Here is a 19172-nt window from a genome sequence, read left to right on the forward strand (position 1 = left end):
ACCCCTTACCCTTTCTCTCCTCACAAGTGTTTCACTTCTGATACTGCCTTTCCCAATACACCCTCCATTTTATCAGTGCCCCCTCCCCTTCTATTATCCCCATTCCTTTTTTACTTCCTTAGTGTATAAGATTTCTATATTTAAATGAGTATGTATGTTATTCCCTCTTTGAGCCAATTTTGATGAGAGTAAGGTTTAAGCTTTTTCTGCCATACACTCAATCTTACCCTCCATTAAAATAGCTTTTTGTTAAATACCTTTTTTTATATGAGATAATTTTCCCCATTAGATCTCTCCCTTCCTTGAAGTGCAATTTCTATTTTACCCTTTATTTTGTTTTTTGGGCAATCATCCCATTAATGTCACTTTATATCCATACCTTATGTCTACATATACTCTTTTTAACTGCTCTTATAAGTAACAAAGTTTTCAAGGGTTACAAATATTATCTTGTATATATAAATATAAACAATTTAACCTTATTGAATTTCTAATGTGTTTTCTTATTTTTGTTTGTTTGTTTTTTACCTTTTTATGTTTCCCTTGAGTCTTTTATTTGGAGGTCAAAGTTTTTATTCAGCTCTGGTCTTTTAATCAGAAATTCTTCAAAGTCCTATATTTCATTAAATTTCCATCCCTGCCTCCCCCCCCCCCCAATGATTACATGCAATTTTGCTGGGATATGTGATTCATGGTTATAAACCTAACTCCTTTGCCTTCTGGTATATTATATTGTATTATAAGTCCTCCAGTTCTTTAATGTGGAAGCCACAAAATTCTATGTAATCCTGACTGTGGTTCCATGACTTTGAATTGTTTCTTTCTGGCTACTTGCAATACTTTCTCCTTGATCTGTGAGCCCTGCAATCTGGCTATGACGTTCCTGGGAGTTTTCATTTTGGGATCTCTTTCAGATGGTGATCAGTGGATTTTTTCCATTTCTATTTTGTTCTCTGGTTTTAATATATTGGGACAAATTTCTTTGATAATTCCTTAAAAGATATTGTCCAGGCTTTTTTTTTTTTTAATTTTGATCATGGCTTTCAAGTAGTACAATAAGTCTTATATTATCTCTCCTCTACTTATTTTCTAGGTTAGCTGTTTTTCCAATGAAAAATTTCACATTTTTTTTAAATTTTTTCAATTTTGCTTTATCATATCTTGATGCCTCATAGAGTCATTAGTTTCCATCTGTTCAGTTCTAATTTTTAAGGAATTATTTTCTTCAGTGACTTTTTGTATTTCCTTTTGTATTTTCCATTTGGCTAATTCTGCTTTTTAGGGAGTTATTTTCTTTGATATATTTTTGTGTATCTTTTCCCATGCTATTGATTCTATTTTAAATGATTCTCTTGCATTACTCTAATTTCTTTTCCAGATTTTTCTTTTACTTCTCTAATTTGCTTTTTAAGACCCTTTTTAACCTCTTCTAGGAGTTCTTTTTAAGCCTGAGACCAAATCACATTTTTCTTTGAAGTTTTACCTGTAACCATTTTGGCACTATTGCCCCCTCTAAGTTTATGTCTCGATCCTCCCTATCAGCATAGTAACTTCCTATAGTCAAGCTTTTTTTTATATACTTTATACTATATATAGCTTGCTTTAAAAAAATTATGTATATGTATGCATGGATTGCTCATTTTTGTTCCTTTTTTTGGTCACTTGGTGTTTGTATGTGAGAGTTGGGCTCTAGTCCTGCGCTGTCCCAAGTTTTTGTGCTGGGCCTCTGGGTCTTACTGCTGGATTTCACTGGGCTTCAGGGCTTGGCTACTTGTTTTCTCTCTAAGGTAAGAAGATTCCCTTGTGGCTTCTAATGGAGGGGGGTGGATACTCCCTGTTGGTCTCCTTTAGATGTAGGGTTTACCTGCTGGCCTGCTCCAGGGGTGGGGTCTTGCTGCTGAGTTGCTATAGTAACAGAGTCTTTCTGGTGACTGGCACTGGAGTGGGGATCGTTTCTGGTCTGCCCCACGGCTGATGACCTACTCCTGGGTTGCTGTGGTAATAGGTCCTCTCTGTTAGCAGGCCCTGAAGGAGTTATTTTGTTGCAAATCTGTTAGGTTTGGGGCCCCCTGCTGCTGGGTTGTTATGGAAACAGTCTCTGTGCTGGTAGTCCTCAGGAATGGGATCTCACTGTTTGTCAGCCTCTGGGCAGGGCCTCACTACTGGTCAGCAGTGGGGCCAAGGTCTCATGGTGGTTTGTGCTGTCTGGAGTGGGGCCTTGCTGTACTGCCCAGATTGCTCACTTGCCTAGGGGGCTGCTGATTTGCAGCTGGGCAGGGCCTCACTGGTTGGTAGATCCCCAGGCTTAGAGCTTTGCTGCAGGCCCCCTGCTGTGAAATTGTGGGGTGGGGTGGTGGTGATGGTTGTTGTTCCTGCAGCAGCTCTTGTACTTAACTCCCCTCCCACCCAGGTAAGACAGATGTTTCCTGACACACTGGTAAGCTGCTTCTCTGTTTCTGGAACAATTCTGAGGTGGTTTTCTGGTTGTTTGGAGGGGAAATTTGGGAGGGCTTCAGAGGGCTCCTTCCTTACTCTGCCATCTTAGTATCAGAATATCTTGATTTTTTTTTTTCCAAGATAGGAAAATGGCATATTTGGAGGCAGTGGGGAAGGAGCTAGTGTCAAGGCTGGGTTTGATGTTGTAAAGAGATGTGTGAATTGAAGGATCAAGATCCAAAATTTATAGATGCAAAAATCAGAGGGGACATTTGAAGCTTTGGGAAACTCACCCGAATTCTATGTTCTGCTTTCAACTAATTTAGATCTGGAGGAATCAGTGGGGTTCCTTTCATCATCTTCCTTTTAGATTAGATAATGAGAAGAAAGGATGAATGTAGAAATAACTATTTAGAAGTTTAGAGGCAATAAAGTAGGAAATCTTAGACTAAATGAGCATAATCTCTCTCTCTCTTTTTTTGGTGAGGCAATCGGGATTAAGTGACTTGCCCAGGGTCTCACAGCTAGTGTCAAGTGTCTGAGACCAGATTTGAACTCAGATCGTCCTACTCCAGGGCTGGAGCTTTATCTACTTCGCCACCTAGCTGGGCATAATCTCAATAAGGTTGTAGGCATGGGGGTAGTTTAGGAGGCTGGAGAAGGTTTAGAATTTTCATTGTTAGGAATCCGCTAAGGAATTGGAAAAAGATTAACAGAGGGATTACAAAGTAGTAGTAAGGATTTATTTTAAGTGCCTGGCAAGTAATAAGTACTTCATAAATGCTTGTTGGTTGACTTATTAACTGTTAGAAATGAAGACTCCTGTGGGCCAACTCAGAATTCAATTTTCTCCAATAATTCTTTGTAGGATGGGGGCAGGAATAGAGGAATTAGACAATGGTAAAACTAAAAGGTCAGAACTGTTTAATGAAGGAGGAATGAGATGGAATGGGACGTTGTATACAACTAAGTCATGGCACCATATACCTTGTCATATAAAATTGTTTTATGAAGGATTAGTGTGATATTTTTAATCAGCAAAATGTTCTCTTGCTGGGAGCCAGATTACCTTCAATGCCAGAAAACATAAATCATTCCTCTACTACATCACCACTTCCAGGTTATTCCACAAAGTTCCAAAGAGCAACTACATGTATTTCAAATGCTTAAGTCAAAAATTTCCCCTTGCAAGATTCTTGGAGGAGACAAAGAAAAATAAGCCTTCACAATCCTCTTTGCAAATAAATAGGCCCCACTTCTTCAGTTTGCAAGTACTTCTTTATCTCAAATCCTTAATTTTTTCTATGTGAATACACATCTCCTTTTAAGGCTTTACTGGACAGGTCTACAAGTCTATCTTTGGTCACACCACCTACAGGAAGCCTTCTCTCTTGATTATTTCCTCTTTATACTTTATATTATCTATAGCTTCTTTTAAAAAAATTATGTATGTATGTATTTATGCATAGTGTGCATTTTGTCTCTTCCATTATACTATAATCTTCTTGAAGGCAGGGACTGTCTTTTGCCTGTGAGAAATGATATTTAATAACTAATATCTTGGGGAGATTCTGTTTCCCCGCTTCTTTGAAATTCCTGACCCCCTCTCCTGTCACTTCTCCAGATCTTCCCTTCTTGATCAGATTAAATTAACTCCCTTTTGATCTTGATCAGCCCATCCCAACCTTGTAAGGAATTTAAAGTGGTCAAGTTCATTGCGTTCTACTCCAGTTTGGGTGGAGACAGATACTTTGTCTAGATAGGAAGTCCTCTCCCTCTAGGGAAGGGTCACTTATCCCACCCATTATTGAAAATGGTATATATTATTTGAATAGATAAACCCATTTTAATATAGCCCATCCTTCCCTCCAAATTCCTTACCTGCCTTTGTTTAAACTGTCTATAAACTCCTGGTCCTACCATGATCATATTAATCTTTTTTCTGTGCTTAATAAAACCTTTCTTTCATTTTACAGGCCAAAATGGAACACAATTCTCCAGATGCAGTTTGACCAGTATAGAGTACATTGAGATTATTACATACTTTATTCCCAAAATCTATATGCCACTCTTTTTTGTTTGTTTGTTTTTTTGGTGGGGAAATGAAGGTTAAGTTCCTTGCCCAGGGTCTCACAGCTAGTGTCAAGTGTCTAAGGCCGGATTTGAACTCAGGTCCTCCTGAATCCAGGGCTGGTGCTTTATCCACTGCCTATTTAGCTGCCCCCTCTATACCACTCTTAATGCAGCCCAAGAATTCATTAGATTTGTTGTTGTTGTTGAGTTGTTTCTGACTCTTTATGACCCCCTTTTGAGGTTTTCTTGACAAAGATGCTAGAGTATTTTACATTTCCTTCTCTGGTTCATTTTATAGATAAGAAGACTGGGGCAAACAGGGTTAAGTGACTTGCCCAGGATAACACAACTAGTGTCTGAGGCTGGATTTGAACTCAGGAAGACTCATCTTCCTGACTTTGTACTTGGAAATCTATCTCCTACACCATCTAGCTGCCATTAGGTTTTTTGTCTGCCACATTATGCAGTTGTGGATTCACATTGAATTTGTTGTCCAGGGAAAAACACTATATCTTTTTCTTCCTCAGAACTTCCTTCCACCATAATTACTCCCCATTTGAGGCTTGTGAGTTCATTTTTTTCTGAACCCAACTCTAAGACTTTGTATTTATCTCCATTAAATTTCATCTTATAAGATTCAGTGCAATTTCCTAGCCTATCATCATCATCTAATATGTTTTCTCCTCCAGATTTGTATTCACTTGCAAACTTTTAAAATTAAATTAAATTAATTTTTAAAGTAATAAACATTTTTATTTATAGTTTTGGGTTCCATTTTTTAATCCCTAATTCCCTCCCCTCCCTGAGGCAGTAAGCAACCAGATATGGGTTATACATGTACGATTATGTAAAACATTACCATATTAGTCATTTTGTATAAGAAAACTTGAATAAAAGAAAAAAATGAAAGTAAATGAAAAATAGCAGGCTTCAATCTGTGTTCCATCAATATTAGTTTGTTCTTTAGAGGTGGATAGTATGTTTCATCAATAGTCCTTTGGGATTGTCTTGGATCATTGCATTGTTATGAGAATAGTTAAATCATTCAAGTTCTTCATCAAATAATATTGCTGTCTCTGTGTACTATGTTCTCTTGGTTCTGCTCACTTCATTATACATCAGTTCATACAATTCTTTCCAGGCCTTTCTGAAATCATCCTGCTTGTCATTTCTTTTAGCATAATAATATTCCATTACAATTATATATCAATTACATACAGCTTGTTTAGCCATTCCCCAATTGATGGGCATTCCTTTGATTTCAATTCTTAGCCACCATAAAAAGAGCTGCTATAAATATTTTTGTACAAATAGGTCTTTTTCTCTTTTTAGGATATAAACCTAGCAGTGGTATTGCTGTATCAATGGGTATGCACAGTTCTATAGCCAGCCCTTTGGGCATAATTCCAAATTCACTTGCAAACTTAATAAACTTGCCACCCATGTTTTTATGAAGGATATTTACAAAAATGTTAAACAGTATGGGCCAGACAGGTTTCTAGATCACTCCACTGAAGATGTCTTGCCAAGTTGACTTTGTTTCATCAATGGCTCTTCTCTGAGTTGGGCCATTCAAACAGTTGCAAAAACATCTATCTGTATTGTTCTCCGAGCTCCATCTCTCTGTAACACACTTTTAAAATATCTTACTAAGGGACAGCTAGGTGGCACAGTGGATAAAGCATTTGCCTTGGATTCAGGAGGACCTGAGTTCAAATCCAGCCTCAGACACTTGATGCTTACTAGCTGTGTGACCCTGGGCAAGTCCCTTAACCCTCACTGCCCTGAAAAAAAAACCAAAAAACATAAAATACCTTACTAAAATCTAGGTAAATGGTATCTATAGCATTCATCTTATTTAACAGTTCAGTAACCCTGCCAAAAAAAGGAAATGAAGTTACTCTGGCATGACCTGTCTTAGATAAAGCCATCTTGGCTCTTTGCAGTTACCACTTCCTTTTCCAGACATTCAGTAACTACCTTGTTAATAACACATTCTAGAATTTTTCCAAGAATTAAAATCAAGTTCACTGGCCTACAGTTTTCAGACCCTATCGCTTTTCTTTTTTTGTAAAGTCATGAAAACTTTTCTTTCTTAAGGCATGCAGGACCATTTCAAACATCATTGACTGTAGGTCTTACAGAGGGATAGTGGGGCCTTCCTTTCTTTTTCTTCCTCACCCCAACATAGCAAAGCACTTGTTGAGCTCTGTTGTTTCTGCCTCCACATTATGTCTCACATCTGTTCCCTTCTCATTATTTACCAGCTTGATACAGGCCCTCATCACCACTTTTCTAGATAATTGCAAAAGCTTCTTAATTTGTTTTCCTGACTTAAGTCTCTTTCCCTACTCCAGTCTACATTGACTACAGCTTCCAAAGTGATTTTCCTTAAGTATAGAATCTGGCCAAGACACTCCCTTACTTAGTACACTCCAGTGGTTCCCTATTCCCTCATTTAGGGCAGCTAGATGGCCCTGAAGTTGGGAGGACTTGAGACTTACTAGCACTGTGACGCTAGGCAAGTCACTTAACCCCAATTACCTTAAACATCTGGGGCCATCTCTAGCTGTCCTGACCTGTATCTTGCCACTGGACCCAGATGGCTCTGGAGAAGGGAGTGAGTTTGGCAACCTTGCACAGCCCTCCCTCACTTAGATTCAATTCACTGCACATCATGACATCAACTCCCAATGTCAATGGTTTTTTGAGAATGAAAGACAAACAACAGCAATGTCCTATTTACCCTTTTTTGGGGGGAAGGGTAAGAGGAGATTGTAAATCTTTATTCAAATTAAATTGGGTTTCTAATTTTCAAGACAAAACAAATGCCACTTGTGTTCATTAGAATATGTTTCAGTTGGGAAAAATAATTAAGCTATAGCTTTTAAAGATCTTTATAATCTGATCCCAAACTCCATTTCCAGACTCATTATATTGCTTATCATTCCCCTTCCTGTACTCTATTGTTCAGCAAAACTGGTATTTCTTTTCTTCATCCAAGACACTATGACAACTACCTCTGTGCCTTTAAACTGTCCTGACTATTAAGAATGGACTCCCTTGTCCCTTCCTCCTAGAATCTCTTACTTTCTTTAAGACTCAGCTCAAGCTCAACTTGTTCCTGATCCCCACAGCTGCCAGGGCTCTCCCTCTCTAAAAAACCTCTTATTTATCATTGAGGTTATTCTGTACACTTTTGTATAGGTACACATGATGAAATCTAAGCTTCTTGAGGATAGGAACTGATCCATTTTTGTCTTTATATCCCCTGGTCCAAGCATGTTCCCAGCATATAGTGTTTAGTAACTTTGTTGATTTGTTTATCAATTATATGACCTTAAGCAAGTCATTTAGCAGACTTTGAATTTTCTCATCTGTATAATGAGGGGGTTTGCGTAGATGGCTTCTAGAATCTCTTCTATCTTTAGATTTAGGACAGCTCTAAGTATCTATAGCTTTAGGTTTGACTGCCCAAAATTTTTTGTTTTCCTCCATAATTATCTACATGTCAAAAAATGGAGACTAAAGCTACACATGGTACCTCAACAGGACTTTTATCAATCAATTAACAGTACAAAGAGTAGGTGGATTAACTTATTACTTCATATCTTCATTCAACACACACTCACTGGATGCTTCTTGTGGGAAAAACAGTGTTCTAGGTCCTAGCTTCTGTGGGTCTGAATGTGGGGGTCATGAAAAATTTGGCAAAAGTAAAAGGTTATGTATACCTATTTTACATACCTATATAACTAGGGTTGTGTAAAAATTTCTCAGGCAAAAAGGGGTTGAGAGGGGAAAAAGTTTAAGAAGCCCTGTTCTAGGTAACATAACAATTATAGTATTTATGGGATATTTATACAGAAGGGTCTAGCCAATGGTTAACACTAGGCAGAGGGATAAAATTATGGTCATAAAAGATAGACTACTTTCCTTTTCCTCTCAAGAAGCTTATAGTCTAGTTGAAGAAATAGTATGTATGCATGAAGTTATATTAAAGCTAACACAAATGAAAATTTTGGAAAAGCAAACTGAACCTCTAAGTACTGAGAGTATGCTGAATAGAGGAACAATCTAGTATAGTTAGTAAGAGAAGTCTTCCTGGAATACATAAATTTGTAGCTGAATTTTGAAAAAAGGTAGTGGATATGAATTGCCAGAAAGAAGCTGGGAAAGAGAATTCCAAATAGGAAGGATGGTAAATGGATCATATTCCTGTTAGTACATATAAATTTTATCTTGGAATTTTAAGTGGGATATTAATGACTCATGCTGTTAGTAGCCCAGTGATTTCATCTGTCAGAGTAATATTTCATCTCTTAAAGCAGTAGTATAATCACATTATATTCCACCTTCTTTTTGACTGACCATTTCTTTAATGGGCCAAAGTCACTGTGAATTGTATTCCTACTTTCTAAGAGGTTACAGTTTAATTCAGCTAGTGTTTCTCTTCACATAATGATCAAGTTTGAATAATCTGTCATTTAAAAATAACAATAAATATTTAAAAGCATTATACACCAATTTGTGGTATCCAACCAAATATTTTTATCCCAGACTGACCCCTTAATATGGATCTCACTATTCCTTGTGAATAAATTTCAAATGAGCATGCACCTCACTTTCCTGGATTGTTGATTAGACTATATGAAATGGGATTAAATAACCTTGTTCAAATACATATTTCAGCGTTATCTGGCATTTCAAAAGAAGAGTAGGGGGGGGCAGCTAGGTGGCACAGTGGATAGAGCACCGGCCTTGGATTCAGGAGTACCTGAGTTCAAATCCAGCCTCAGACACTTAACACTTACTAGCTGTGTGACCCTGGGCAAGTCACTTAACCCCAATTGCCCTGCCAAAAAAAAAAAAAAAATGGGGCGGCTAGGTGGCGCAGTGGATAAAGCACCGGTCCTGGATTCAGGAGTACCTGAGTTCAAATCCGGCCTCAGACACTTGACACTTACTAGCTGTGTGACCATGGGCAAGTCACTTAAAACCCATTGCCCCGCAAAAAAAAAAAAAGTCAATCAATAAATAAATAAATAAAAAATAAAAGCAAAAGAAGAGTAGGAAACACCTGTAATAAGGGTTGAAAGGTCTCACTAGCTCATGAGCAGGAACTGAAGCATGTTAAGTGATCCTTTGGGTCTTCCCTAGAAAATAATATGCTTTTAGGTTTCCTAGGTCAGCAAAATTTAAGAGATTTAAAGGTTTTAAAATATTCTACAAAATTTCAGTGTTAATTTTGGCTAAATTTCAAAGTTGTATATGTACAATTAAGGGGCAGTGTGGTTTTTACCCACAAATTAGATTTCAACTGAGCATCTTATGAAGTAGACGAGTCCCAGTTTTGACACTTCCTAGCTGTGTGACCTTTGGCAAGACACTTAACTTCGATGAGGGTTCAGTTTCCTCTTCTGTAAAATGGTGATAATCATACTTGCACTACCTACTTCATAGAGGACTGATCTGTAAAGGCTTTGTAAAATTAAAAAAACTATACCAATGCTGTTTTTATTACTTCACTTGATGCAGTCGACGGGTTCCTGAAAAACTGTAAGTAGTATTATATTTTAAGCACACTGTGAGATATAGGGAAGAAAAGAGCCAATGTAACGATTGGAATGACACCACTTGCTGGATACTTACTGTAGAAGAGTTCCACCCATGAAGTGAAGGTCTTTGAGGGCAAGACCAGGAGTCTTTTCTTTGGTGTCAGGAAGTGACGTTGGCTAGTGGGAGGAGTAAGGAAGAGACTGGCACTCTGTCTTGCTCTCTTTCCTGAGGACTCTGGTGGAGAAGGGAGCTAGAAATGCGCTCTCCCTTTAATAGATAGATGAATGTAGGCTTTTCTCTCTCACTCTTGGCACACACACTGGCTCAGGTTTGACGGCGTGTTCGGGTGATCGGCCCTGGTCCTCGGTGGCAGCACGTGCTTGATGCTGTTCTCAGCCTGAGAGGTAGCTTTGGGATTCGGTGAGTTTTATAAAAGAATACAGACTAAGCTTAGATCTAAGACTATTTATTTGTATTTCTACTTTCCTATTTCCCTAATCAGTATCACCTGTTTGTTGGCTAATTAATTCCCAAACAATAAAAGCTAAGTAATCCATCTCTAATTAAAGCTCAGAGGTTTCTTTCTCTTACTGGTCTGGGAGATATGTAAGGGAAAGGTTAAAGGGAAGTTTAATGCTCTTATATCCAATTTTAAATCTCACACCAAGAAGATATGAGGTCAAACTCTGCTTCTGACAACTACTGGTTTTGTGACTTTGAGTAGATCATTTACCTTCTACGTGCTTCTAAGCAAGTTTCAGAGCTTCTTTGGTGCAGAGAAGGTGACAATCAGCATCAGCAGAGGGGATTTCTTCATCCAGGAGTATGTGACAACAGTGAAATTACAGGTCTAGTCTCTGTTGCTTTAAACATACAAAGGGTGCTAACTACTTAAGGATTCCTAGAATAAATAATTTCAAAGTGAATATTTTTTTTTTAAATTAAGGTGGGGACAGCTAGGTGGCGCAGTGGATAGAGCACTGGCCCTGGAGTCAGGAGTACCTGAGTTCAAATCCGGCCTCGGACACTTAACACTTACTAGCTGTGTGACCCTAGGCAAGTCACTTAACCCCACTTGCCTCACTAAAAAAAAAAAAAAATTAAGGTGACAGTGACTCCTTGGAGCTCTCCCCAAATCCCTCCAAATCCATTTAAATAATGTCCTAAGACAATTCCTGGAGTAACAGAACCCACACAAGGATGGAGTGAGATCATTTTCCAGCCAAAGAAAGCTTAGAAGGTCTGAAGAAAAGGTCTGTTGTACCAGGGTGAGAATGGAGTGCAGATCCTGGCTGCACCGTGCAGATCCAGCTCCAACCCCAGAGAATCAGGCATCTGGAGCCTTGGAATTAGCTGAGGCAGTGGCTCCTTTTGGGGAGGAGACGAACAGTCCGCCTGCTGTGCACGTCAGACTGCCTGCGGGACTCGACTTCCAGGGTGGAGAACGGAAGTGAGGCTTTGGCCTGCTTGGCGGGACTCCTGACGGCGCGGCACAGACAGGCTCTCTCTCCAAAGGTGGCCTTTTCGGTTTGGTGAGTTTTTATAAGGACTATAGACTAAGCTTAGACTTAAGACGATTTGTATTGTGTTTCTACTTTCCTATCCTTCTAATCAACATCACCTTGTGACTACCATAACAATAAATAAAAAGGTCTATCTAGAAAACCAAAAGCTTCTTCCATTTACTAGTTTGGGAGATAAATTAAGGGAAAGGTTAAGTAGGGGAGATTTATGATCTAATATCCAATTTTAAATCTCACAGTTTGGATCATGCATGGGTGAGGGAGTCGATTGGCTGGCCAGGGGGAGATTGCAGGGGTCTCTGCTGGTGCTGAGGTAGAACTCATTATGTTGTCCGTGCTCAGAACTAGGAAGTAGTCTTGAGTGGTGGCCCAGGTGGGGGAGGCACACAGGTACACCAGAGCTTGCAACCATAGTAAAACAGAATTCTGTTCCTGGGTTAAAGAGCAAGCATGTCTGTGGTTACTTACAGACCAGAGCATAGGCCAGGGGAATGTAGAAAGTGCCTCTCTTTATATTGTACCACCTGGGACCCCACGAAGCTTGAGACAGTGTGCCCCCACTTTAAGTAGGAGTTAAAAGTCAAGGTATAGGCTGGAAAAATGAGCAGAAAGAAAAAATTTCAGACCCTAGAAAGTTTCTTTGGTGACAAGGAAGATCAAAATACACCCTCAGAAGAAGATAACAAAGTCAAAGCTCCTACATCTAAAGCTTGCAAAAAAAATATGAACTGGTCTCAGGTAATGGAAGTGCTCAAAAAGGACTTTGAAGATAAGGTAAGAGAAGTAGAGGAAAAAATGGAAAGAGAAATGAGAGTGATGCAGGAGGGTCATGAAATAAAGTCAACAGCTTGAACAGTCATATGGAAAAGGAGATACAAAAGCTCTAATAAGAAAATAATTGCTTAAGTATTAAGATTGAGCAAATGGAAGCTAATGACTTTCCGAGAAATCAAGACACAATAAAGCAAAACCAAAAGAATGAAAAAATAGAGGGCAATATGAAATATCTCCTTGGAGAAGTAGCTGACCTGGAAAATAGATCCAGAAGAGATCATTTGAAAATTATTGGACTACCTGAAAGCCATGATCAAAAAAAAGAGTTTAGACATCATCTTCCAAGAAATTGTCAGGGAAAATTGCCCTCATATTCTAGAAGCAGAAGGTTAAATAGAAATTGAAAGAATCCACCAATCACCTCCTAAAAGAAATTCCAAAATGAAAACTTTCAGGAATATTATAGCCAAATTCCAGAGCTCCCAGGTCAAGGAGAAAATATTGTAAGCAGCTAGAAAGTAACAATTCAAATACTGTGGAACCACAATAAGGATAGCACAGAATCTAGCAGCTTCTACATTAAAGGATCAGAGGGCATAGACTATGGTATTCCAGAGGGCAAAGGAATTGGGATTACAACCAAGAATCACCTACCCAGAAAATTGAGTATTATCTTTCAGGGGAAAAAAATGGGTATTCAATGAGAGGACTTTTAGGCATTTGTGATGAAAAGACTTGAGCTGAATAGAAAATCTGACTTTCAAATACAAGACCCTAAAGAAGCATAAAAAGGTAAACAGGAAAAAAGAAATCATAACGGATATTAAAAGGTTAAACTGTTTACATTCCTATATAAGAAGGTGATACTTACAACTCATAAGAACTTTCTCATTATTAGGGCAGGTGGATGGAGTATATTTAGACAGGTGTGAGTTGAATATGAAGGAATGATATCTTTAAAAAAATAAAATTAAGGGGTGAGAGGAATTCACTGGGAGAAAGGGAAAGGGAAAGGTAGAATGGGGTAAATTGTCTCACATAAAATAAGCAAGACAAAGCTTATAGAATGGAGGGGAAGATGGGGAAAGTACAGGGGAGTGAGTGAGCCTTACTCTCATCAGAACTGGCTCAAAGAGGGAATAACATACCCACTCAATTGGGTAGAGTAATCTATCTAACACTGAAGGAAAGAAGGAGGGGAATGGGATAAAGGATGAGGGGTGAAAGAAGGGAGGGCAGATTTCGGGAGGGAGCAGTCAGAAGCAAAATACTTTTGAGGAAGGATAGTGTGACAGAAGATAGAAAATGGAGTAAATATCATAGGGAGGGAATAGAATGGAGGGAAACAGTCAGCAATAGTAACCGTGAAAGTAACTTTGAAGCAGAGGCAAGAGCAATGTATAATGATGATTGATTGATGGATTGATGATGACTGGGTGAGGATGAAGATTGACTGATGAAAGATGAGGATTCATTGATGAGGAGGAAGAGGACTGATTGATGATGATTGAGGATGATGATGAAACATGATAATTTGCTGGGCTATTGTAAGAAAATTCTTTGTCAGGTATAAGGTATTATATAAATGTTATCCATTACTGTTGTTGCAATAATCAACCTCATGGGTTTATTGTAAGGAAATCCTCTTTAAAGTACTATATAAATGTGGCTTACTATAAAACAAATGATGAGCAGGATGCTAAAAGATAAACCTGGAGAGACCTACATGAGCTGACGCAAAGTGCAATGTACTGTATATATTATAGCAATATTGTAAGATGATCTGCTATGAATGACTTAGTTATTTTCAGCAATACAGTAATTCAAGACAACTCCGAAGGACTTATGAAAAATGTAATCCATCTACAGAGAAAGAACTGATGGAATTTGAATAGATTTGAAGCATAATTTTTTGTTAGTTCCTTTATCTAAGTTTTGTTTTTGTCTGTTTTCTTTCACAACCTGGCTAATGTGGAAATGTTTTGCATGATTACTCATATATTACTTATATTGACTTGCTTGAGTTCCTAAGGGTGGGGGCGGGTGGGGGGTTAGGAGGGAGGAAGAGAATTTGGAACACAAAGTTTTAAAAAATTGATGTTAAAATTTGTTTTTACATGTAATTTGAGAAAATAAAAATTCTAAATAAATTTTTAAAAAGAAATAAAACAAAAACAAAATTAAGGTGAATAATCAATTGAATTTTCATATTAATTACTAAAAGTAAGCCTAAAGTCTATTCAAAGTGCCTTATCTAAACATATACAAACCACACTGATTTATGTAGTGATAAAATGAATGCCTCTATTTCAGTCTAATAGCTCATCATTAGGCTTTACTTTAGTAGGCCTTGTTATCTTAAATCCACGTGTTAATAAGAGCTCAATTGTACTAGAGTATCAAGGTGGTGTGTCATCTGACAGGATTTCTTGTTTGTGTTTTACTATAATTGCCCCTGTCCACCTAGGAGGAAAGGAAGAGGGTTTCATTTACTTTATTGGGAAGGTATTCCTTTAGGTATTTTAACACTGCAGGGTGTCCAAGGGTACACAGACTATCACTTGTCCATCCTATGTTCAGCCTCTAAGACCATAAAGCATGAGCTTTGTCTTTCTTTCTGTCTATGGAATGAAGATTGTTTTTAAAATTATGGTAATAAGAAGTAAGTCAGCCTCAAGCAAGAAAGCAGAAAAAGGTATACTATGTTTTCATGTTCAGTATTTTAAGAACATTTAATATAACACAGTATTACAGAATTATAAGGGACCTAACTGACCATTTAATCTAATCCCTCCATGAAAAATAATCCCCTATCCAGAGGTGTTAAAACAGTCCCACTAAGCTCAGGAATGGGTCCTAACTAGATTAAAAGGTAATTGGGAACAATTTATCAAAATAAATAATAATATAACATAGATGTTAGTCTATGATTTTCTAAGTTAATTTGTAGCCCTCGAGGATCCATTTCTATTTGAGTTTGACATCATAGCCCTATGTGTGAACCAGCTTTTACTTCAAAATGATCAATGTAAGGAGAACCCATTGTCATTCCAATTTTAGATAGTTTGGAGTTTTAGGATGCTTTTCTTTAAGTAAAGCAGGTCTAATTCATATTTTGTTGTTGTTGTTTTCAGTTTTGTTTACTCTGTGAACCCATTTGAGGTCTTCTTGGCAAAGATACTGGAGTAGTTTACCATTTCCTTCTCCAGCTCATTTTACAGATAAGGAAACTGAGGCAAACAAGGTTAAGGGACTTGCTCAGGGTCATTCTGCTAGTATCTGAGGTTGGATTTGAACTCAGGAAAATGAGTTTCCTTACTCCAGCCCTGGAACTGTGCTACCTAGCTGCCCCCTAATTCCTATTAGAGTCTTGGAAATACTTGTAGACAGCAATCAGGTCCAGGTATATAAGGTCTTCCCTTCCCCATGATAAACATCCCCAATTCTTTCAATCCTGGGCCTTTCACTTTTGTGGGTGTCTTCTTTTGGACATGTGCCAGCTTGCCAATATCTTCCCTAAAATGTGGAAAGCAGAACTGAACATAATAATGCAGATATTGCTCCTCAAAATAGATAGTGCACACCTTGTTTCTCTTCCTTCTGCCTTTGTTAAAATAGTCCAAGGTGATATCTTTCTTGGCTAATATTTCATACTGTTAATCATATTGAACTTGTAGCACACTAAAACCTCTAGATCTTTTTTTTCAGATGAACTTCAATGCCCTCCCTATTGGTACTTATAAAGATGTTTTTTAAAACTTCTGTATGACTTTATACTTATCCATACTAATTTTTGTTTTATATTGTAATTCAATATCTGATAGTACAAGTACTTCTCTCCTTTTTATTTTAATTTCCCCTGATATTCTGGACTTTTTGTCCTTCCATGTGAATTTTTTTTCTCTTTCCAAATGCTAAGCATGATTTACCCATAATTGGCCATATTGAGGGTTCCTGTATCCTATGATATTATATTCCATTATAATAGTCAATTCCCCATTCAGGGAATCAAAATTTATTAAGTGCTTTTCGAAACATCTCCCAAAGACCTCTATTATAATTTCACAAGAAATGAAGAAGCTACATTTACATTTTAACATAACCATTTCTATCTCCCACTACTTTGGTTTACCTGACTGAAAATACTTCCCTTTTTTTTAAGGGGATAACTAATTACTCTTCTTTCACATGACAGAACACAGAATGTTGAATCAGTCCCTTAAAAGTTAGTCTGAATTAAAACCAATTATACCACTCCCTTATTATAATATCTACTACAATTTCAGTCCTTTCTAATTATGGGATGGAGAAAAATGCTCCTTGGAATGGGATTATAGGCATCAGATAAGAGAAATGTTTTGGAAGGCAGAATATTATTTTTTAGGGGCAATACCTGAAATCATACTATTTGGACCACCTATTTGTGTCTGACCTGGCATGATTTGTTCTCGTATTCTTAAGAGGTCTTAAGATAACTGAAAGGTTTGGACTTGATGGCTTGTAAGGCTCCTTTTAGCTCTAAAGTGATGATACTGAGATAGAGAGGAAGGCATCTTCTCTAGCTATATTAGAGAGATGAAATAGTTGCAAATATTGGAGTAGAAGAAATAGAAATAATAGCTTGGAACTCCACTTCACCCTTGCCCCATTTAAACAGGGTTCTCAGGTTTAAAAGGCTGGAAGATTTTGTCCTAACTTATTTGAGAACAATATTTATTTGAGCATTTAAAATGTTGCATTTTAAGACTTGGGTCCAACCTTTTCTTTATTGTTTTTGTCTCACAGGGCCCACCCAGATATACAAAAGGATTACCAAGAAGATGATGCCCATTGTTTCTCACTGGAATAATTTTTAAATTATTCACTTTAAAAATCATGATCTGAATATGTAAACCAAACAAGTAGTTTATTTTGAATGATTGGGTCAGTATTGACTCGACCAACTAGTTCTTTTTTTTTTTTTTGCAGGGCAATGGGGGTTAAGTGACTTGCCCAGGGTCACACAGCTAGTAAGTGTTAAGTGTCTGCGGCTGGATTTGAACTCAGGTACTCCTGAATCCAGGGCCAGCGTTTTAACCACTGCGCCATCTAGCTGCCCCCCAACTAATTCTTTTGAGAGGAAAGATCATTTATGGTATTGGTTATCTGCATTTGTGATTTACATCTAGCACAATAAATAGAGGAAATGTCTGAAGATTTAATTTGCAATATTAAAATACACATCCTTGAAATGAAGAAAACATTGCTTAGTTGTTTTTCAGTCAGCTTTGACTCCTTGTGACCCCTTTTGGGGTTTTATTGGCAAAGATACTGGGGTAGTTTGCCATTTCCTTCTCTAGTTCCGTTTACAGATGAGAAAACTGAGGCAAACAGGGTTAAGTGACAGTCAGGGTCACATAACTAGTGTGAGGCCAGATTTAAACTTAGGTCTTCCTGACTGTGGGCCTAGTGCTCTCTCCCTTGTGCTACCTAGAAGAAAGTATTACAATTTTCCAATATCCCCAGTGAGAAAGTTTTGAAAACATGTGAATTTCTAAAATCTGAGCAAACATAAAAAAAAAAATCAGATTTTATCCACGTTCTTCTAAAGGGATGCTATGCTAATGGCTGTGAGATATGAAACTACTAAGAGAAAACAATTAAAGGAAAAAGAAAAAAATACCATCCAATTCTTTGGTAGCCTTCACCAATGCTGATGGTTTTCTCCCCTTTGTAATTTGTACTTATAGGGAAATAAAACTATACTGGTTGGATTTACTTTTGGTAGTCAACTTGATTCATAGATTCATAGTTTGGAATAGGAAGTAGTTTATTTCAAGAATATAAGAATTAAATGTGCTTTATTTCAAAATTGTTTATATACACATAAAAACCCACCTATTAATTGGCTTTGTAGAAATTTCTTTAATAATGTCCACTAATTTCAGTATTTCAAAAGACCTATTATTTCCTTACTGTGGACACTCCATTGACTGATACAAATTGTACCCTTTTAACATCTTATTAGATGGTTTTCCTAACTTGCTGTAGGAACCTCACAACAGACTATAAGTTTATGAACCAAAGACCCAGCCTAGGTAAGCATGGTGAGGCTTATCATCAGAAGTTTGGTCCTGAGATAATGAACATTCTATGAAGAAGCTCATAATTGCTTTTATCTGGATCATGTCATAGCTAAAGAATTAGAGTCATGTGTAACTTAACAGAAATGAAAGTGCCATAAACAAAATGAGACATATAAGGCTGTTTCTTTATTTTCTTGACCCTTTTATATCTTGAACCTGCCTTAACTACGTGAACAGGGAAGTTTAGAGTTTGAAAGCCAGACAATATGTAATATCACTCTGATTTTTGCTCATGAGGAGAAAAAAATAGATTTCCAAATATATCTGGTTACTAAAGAATAAGGAATTTAACCACCCAGGTGACAGATCCCTTTGGCCTGTCGTCGGTGGAGCAAGACCACCTAGAAACTAAGACTAAAAAGGATGCTACCAGCTAAACAGACTAGTGAGGGAAGGAAAGTCAATTATTGAGGTACCAGAAGCAAGAGGTTGGTTAAAAAGAGTAAAAAAAAAGAACAAAATACCATCAATTGGAGGGCGGGATGGGGGTGAGGTGGAGGAGCAAGCAGAGAGATAGTGTCTTGAACAGTATATGCCTAATCATTGTTTGCTGAAGAGTAGGTCAATAATAGACTGACAAGGACATTCAAGGGATAAGCAGGAAAACATGGTCTTAAAGTCTGGCTACAGATAAACAAACCAACCAAAAAAGCTACCACCAAATAAAGCAGATATCCAAGTA

Source organism: Dromiciops gliroides, chromosome 3 (assembly GCF_019393635.1).
Source record: "Dromiciops gliroides isolate mDroGli1 chromosome 3, mDroGli1.pri, whole genome shotgun sequence".
Classification (NCBI taxonomy): domain Eukaryota; kingdom Metazoa; phylum Chordata; class Mammalia; order Microbiotheria; family Microbiotheriidae; genus Dromiciops; species Dromiciops gliroides.